At 48.5% G+C, this 6284-nt stretch overlaps 1 pseudogene; it reads left to right on the top strand.

The window, feature by feature from the left end:
* The first annotated feature begins 554 nt into the window (after nucleotides 1-554).
* LOC129149369 (glyceraldehyde-3-phosphate dehydrogenase-like) lies at nucleotides 555-1644 on the top strand (annotated as a pseudogene).
* The last annotated feature ends 4640 nt before the right edge of the window (nucleotides 1645-6284 follow it).

Raw genomic sequence — 6284 nt, 5'->3', positions numbered from 1 at the left:
ATGGAAACATGGAACAAACTGATGAATCTCAGCGGGAACGGGGGAGGAGAGGGAGAGGAAAGAGATTAACCAAAGATCACACCTATGATCACAGACAGTAGGGTGATGAAGGCTTGGGGTGGGGAGGGAACTGGGTGGAGGGGGGCAATGGGGAGAAAAGAGGGACATCTGTAATACTCTCAACAATAAATAATTTTTTAAAAAGAATCTGCATTTTAGCAAGCCTTCTAGGTGGTTCTCATGCACATTGAAGTGTTCTATATGTTTAACCATTTTCCCCAGGGGAACATAAGAAGAAAAGGATCAATTCCAACATAAAGGAATCAGAAAATAATAGAGAAAAAAGTCAGGAAATTTTTATGACTTTCTCCAGTAATGATTAAGTGACCAGGAAGAGAGAAAATACTATTAGACTCCTCTTCATAGCTTCCTTTTAGCATATTATTACATTGCAGAGTAATCATTTAAAATTGAAGATTAGGCTCTCTGCTCCTCCTGTTCATCAGACAGCCTCTCCTCCTGCGCTGTGCCAGCAGCCACAATCCTGAGATATGATGGTGAAGGTTGGAGTGAACGGATTTGGCTGCATTGGGCACCTGGTCACCAGGGCTGCTTTTAACTCTGGCAAAGTGGATATTGTCGCCATCAATGACCCCTTCATTGACCTCTACTACATGGTCTACATGTTCCAGTATGATTCTACTCATGGCAAGTTCAAAGGCACAGTCAAGGCTGAGAACGGGAAGCTTGTCAGCAGTGGAAAGCCCATCTCCATCTTCCAGGAGCGAGATCCCACCAACATCAAATGGGGTGATGCTGGTGCTGAGTATGTGGTGGAGTCCACCGGTGTCTTCACTACCAGGGAGAAGGCCGGGGCTCACTTGAAGGGCGGAGCCAAGAGGGTCATCATCTCTGGCCCTTCTGCGGATGCCCCCATGTTTGTGATGGGTGTGAACCATGACAAGTATGACAACTCCCTCAAGATTGTCACCAATGCCTCCTGCACCACCAACTGCTTGGCCCCGTGGCCAAGGTCATCCATGACAACTTCAGCATCATGGAGGGACTCATGACCACAGTCCATGCCATCACCGCCACCCAGAAGACCCTGGATGGCCCCTGGGAAGCTGTGGCGTGATGGGCGAGGGGCTGCCGAGAACATCATCCCTGCTTCTGCTGGCGCTGCCAAGGCTGTGGGCAAGGCCATCCCTGAGCTGAATGGGAAGCTCACTGGCATGGCCTTCCGTGCCCCCACCCCCAATGTGTCAGTTGTGGATCTGACCTGCCGCCTGGAGAAAGCTGCCAAATACGATGATATAAAGAAGGTAGTGAAGCAGGCATCAGAGGGCCCCCTCAAGGGCATCCTGGGCTACACTGAGGACCAGGTTGTCTCCTGCGACTTTAACGTGACACCCACTCCTCCACCTTTGATGCTGGGGCTGGCATTGCCCTCAATGACCACTTTGTCAAGCTCGTTTCCTGGTCTGACAATGAATTTGGCTACAGCAACAGGGTGGTGGACCGTCTGGTCCCCATGGCCTCCAAGGAGTAAGAACCCCTGGACCACCAGCCCCAGCGAGAGGAAGAGAGGCCCTCAGCTGCTGGGGAGTCCCTGCCCAGATTGATCCCCGACACACTGAGAATCTCCTGACCACTGTTTCCATCCCAGACCCCTGAAGAAGGGGAGGGGCGTAGGGAGCCCTACTTTGTCATGCACCATCAATAAAGTTCACTGTACCCAGAAAAAATAAATAAATAAATAAAAAATAAATAAATAAATAAATAAAATTGAAGATTAGGTAGAAACTCATAAATTGCAGTTAAATGAATTTCAAAATATGGAAATTCCTTTGTAGTTGCATTAAGTTTCAAAAAAACTGCTGGAACTGTAGTTCAAGCTCAGAAAATATACCAATGTGCAAAGCAACTGGATGTGACTTGTGATTGAAAGAGCATTAGTTGTTATCGAAATGACTTTACCATACTGTCAGTTTTGCCTATGAGCACTGTATTGTCTTGTAATTTTAGGTTGAGTTTATTAGACATTATCAAGTCTGCAGCAAAAGCTAATTTCCAAAGCTATTTATTTAGTGTTCATTAATAGTAGGTTGAGGGCAAGTTCTTCTCTGTCAGAAAAATTTCAATCTCAGCCTGAAAAAATTGCAATAAAAACTTTACCACTGCTAAGCCATTGAACTGCTTTGTGGGAGGGTGAGTTGGACTATTCATAGCATTCTTTAGGCATTTTAAATTCAGTATTGACACCGCAAACAATCAAAATCTATACAGTATCTATAACATCTGTTGACCCATCAAGAACTAAACCACTCAACATCATTTGCCTTCTTGTTTAATTGACTATTGATATTGCTTCTCGTGTCCTCCACTATTAGAGCAACTCTTCACACCAAATGGCTAATAGACTAACAAGTTTGTCTTTTTCTGGACACATTTCTTCAGCTGCTGTAATTAAACATGATTTGATTAATTCACCATCAGTAAATGGAGTTAATTGCTTGACTGACAAATAAACCAGCAGAAAACTTAAAAAGTAAATAAATAAATAAATAAATAAATAAATAAATAAATAAAACTTGTAAGGAAACAACTCCAGTCTGGTTAGCTCCTTGAATATTTGGTTTGGTTTGTTTTTCAATATATTTTTATTGATTTCAGAGAGAAAGGGAGAGGAAGAGAGAGAGATAGAAACATCCATGATGAGAGAGAATCATTGATCAGCTGCCTCCTGTACATCCCCTTCTGGGGATCGAGCCCGCACGTGCCCCCAACCGGAATTGAACCCGGAATCCTTCAGTCCCCGGCCAAAGCGGCCAGGGCCCTCTTTGGATGTTTGCATGCCAATTGTCACCTGTGAGCTTCATAAACGCCCCTTGAAGGGCACAGGTGATTAAGTGAAAGGGTGAGTGGCAGCTGGCTTCTAGAAACTGCATTCTGATTTAAAATTACCAAAAAGACAAGAAATAACAAATGCTGCCGAGATGTGGAGAAAAGGGAGCCCTCAGGCACTGTTGGTGGGACTGAAAAGTGGTGCAGCCACTGTGGAAAACAGCAGGGAGGTTTCTCAAAAAAATAGAAATAGAACTACCACATGTTCCACCAAAACCCATTCCTGGGTGTTTCGCTGAAGGAAATGGAAACACTGTCTTGAAGCAATATCTGCACCTTGTCTGCATTGCAGCCTATTCCCAACAGCCAGGCTAGGGAAACAACCCAGTGTCGAGGACAGGTAAATAGATAAGGAAAATCTACACTAATAAAAGAGAAATATGCAAATTGACCACCACCTCGTGATGCACACCAGCCAACAGGAGTGAGTATGCAAATTAACCTGACAAAGATGGCGGCAGCCACGCCCCCCCACCCCCAGCTGCTCCAGGCCTCTGGGCAGCATACATACAGGTGCTGAGTGGCTGGGCGGGGTGGGACGCCTGCTATGAGGGGAAGGGTGGGGGGCAGAGGGAGCTACCGGAGCGGTGCTCCTCGGGGAGCGAAGACTGAAGGCTCCGGCCAGAGCCAAGGCCTGGGTCCCGGGTGCCGCAGGAAAACTGGTGCCGGCAGCCAGGGGAAGGAAGGCCTATTGCACAAATCTTCGTGCAACGGGCCTCTAGTGTAGTACATATACAGTGAATACTTTTCAGCCACAAGAAGGAAATCCCACCCACCGGTTGCAACAACATGGACGGACCTGAGTGAAGTAAGTCCGACAGAGAAAGACAAGTCCTGGATGATGCCGTTAGGAGAGGAAGCTACAAACACAGGGAAGCAGAACAAAGCCCAGTTCCCAGGTGCGGAGCACAGGCTGCTGGGTGCCACAGGCAGCCGAGAGGGGCTGGGAAAACGGGTGGAGGTGGTCACAAGAAACCAACCTGCAGCGCTGGCTGTGGGGCTCGGCTGGTTGGAGCATTGTCCCACACACAGGGTGGCGGGTGTGACTCCTGGTCAGGGCACACACCTAGGGTTCGCGTTCGATCCCAGGTCGGGGCGAGTACAGAGGCAACTGATGACTGTTTCTCTCTCACGTTGATCTCTCTCCCCTTCCTCCTTCTCTAAAATCAATAAAAACATATTCTCACGTGAGGATTAATTTTTTTTTAAGAGACCCAAACCTCCAGTTATAAAATAAACTAGTTGGGGGAGGTCGTGCAGCGCCTGTGACTATAGGTGACAATGCTGTGTTGTAAACTTGAAACTTGCTAAGAGACTAGGTCTGCAAAGTCCTCAACACAAGAGTTTTCAAGGATGCAGCGGAGTAACCTCCTCCCAGAACCAAATGGAAATAAAACTAAATCGGGGAACATTCACCCTGAATTACCAAGTGAAGACAAGGAAGGGTGGGGTGGTGAGAGGGGCTGGCCCTCGCCCACGGAGGCCGAGGCTGTGGAGGGCTCTCTCCGCCGCCCGAGGGGCGAGGCGGGGCCCCAGGCTGGGTCCCCAAGCCCCGAGCACCAGCGCCGGACAGACGGACAGACGGCCGCCCACCTAGCACCCATCTGCGGGGGAGACGCGGCCCTGTGGGAACAAAGGACTTTTCTTAAAGGGCCAGAGCACAGGATCTTTGCTCGTAGCCACTCCCCCGGGGCTTCGCGGAGGGAGAGTGGAATGGATTGGAGTCTCCGGAGCAGAGCCTGGGGTGGGAGGCACTGGGGAGAGGCATGGAGAGCAGCTGCCAGGCTCCGGGTGCTCGGTCATCTCTCCCCCACACCATAGCAACCACTTTCCCTGGGGGCTCCAGCCCCCCCACCCCCTAGCAGCAGCCTGGGGAAAGGCGATTACCCCCTCTCCCTGGGACCCAGCTCACCCCACCCTCAGGAATCCCGCTGGCCCCTCTCTGGAATCCCGCTCGCCCCACCCTGCATTTTGATCCCTGCTGAGAAGGCAGCGGTAGGGGCCAGGCCTCTGGGTCCGAGCAGTCACTGCAGGGCCTGTCCCCCCACTCTCCTGGCTCCCACAGACCCCGTGGCCTGCCGAGGTCAGGGAAATGTCCTGGGACAGACTCAGACATGTGGCCCTGGGACAGGGGAACACTCCCAACATCTTCCCTGCAGTCTGGCCGGCACCTCCCACCACGGAGGTCCCATCCTCCCAATTCCCCCAAAAGCCTTTTCAGTGACCAAACGTGTCAGCCGAGCAGCAGGCAGAGGCAGGGGGAGGCCGAGCTAGGTGCCTTGGGCCATCTGCTGACCTGTCCCTGGGCCCCATGCTGTTAGAAAGCGGGCCTTGGCGTGCCTCCTGGCACGTCCTGTGCACAGCCCAGCCCAGCCCAGCAGAGGCAGCCACACACTGTGGATTGCTTGAAGCTTCAAACACGTTGCCAAGAGCAAAACGTGGACAACTTCTGGCATTGATTAGCAACAAAGTACCTCCCGGGAGGCCCAAAGCTGGCCTCCAGAACAGTCCGCTCAGACAGCACAAAAGCGGGAGCCAAAGGGAGATCCCAGGATGCACTAAACTCTGCCGAGACAAACTCAGCTCAATTATTTTCCCTTACTTTCCTTATTTGTTCTTTTAAATTGCTTTACGATTATTATTTTCTCTCTTTTTTCTTTAACGTCTCGTGTTTCTCTTTCCTTTTCTTACCCTACTTTTTCCTTCTCTTCTTTTTTTACTTATTTTCTTATTTCTTTTTTCCTTTTCTTAATTTTTTCTTTCTTCATCTCTTTTTTACAATTTTTCTTTTTCTATTATTTATTTTTGTTCTTCTCTCCCTTCTTTCCTTTCATATTCTTATTTCTTCATCTTTTTTCTTCTCATATTTTTTTATTTTATTATTCTTGTTCCCTTTTCTCTTTCCTAATTCTTTTGTGTGTGTGTGTGTGTGGTTGTTATTGTTGCTGGGTTCTTTTGTATGTTTTTGTTTCCTTTCTTTTTTCTTTTGTTCTGTCAGCACTCATACAACAACGCACACTATGTGGTTGGAGTTGAGACTCACAGTCAACCAGCCTGAGGAGAGATCCCACGCCTGAATGGGACAACAATGATTAAGACTCAGTTATAACAAGAGGGCTCACACAAGGGGCATTCCTAGAGCATCCAACTCAGGAGCTCAAAGAGACTGCACCACTGGGTCCCACAGGACACTTTCTACGTAAGGCCTCCCCACAAAGACACGGAATCATAGTAGCTGTATCTAATACTCTTAATACATAGAAACAAGCACAAAGAGACAGTTAAAATGGGGAGACAAAGGAAAAAAAAAACCAAATGAAAGAAAATGAGGAAACTCTAAAAAAAGACCTAAATAAAATGGAGGCAAGCAATTTATC

Source organism: Eptesicus fuscus, chromosome 6 (assembly GCF_027574615.1).
Source record: "Eptesicus fuscus isolate TK198812 chromosome 6, DD_ASM_mEF_20220401, whole genome shotgun sequence".
Taxonomy (NCBI): domain Eukaryota; kingdom Metazoa; phylum Chordata; class Mammalia; order Chiroptera; family Vespertilionidae; genus Eptesicus; species Eptesicus fuscus.
The sequence above is the reverse complement of the archived record's forward strand: the minus strand, read 5'-3'. Positions and strand labels throughout refer to the sequence as shown.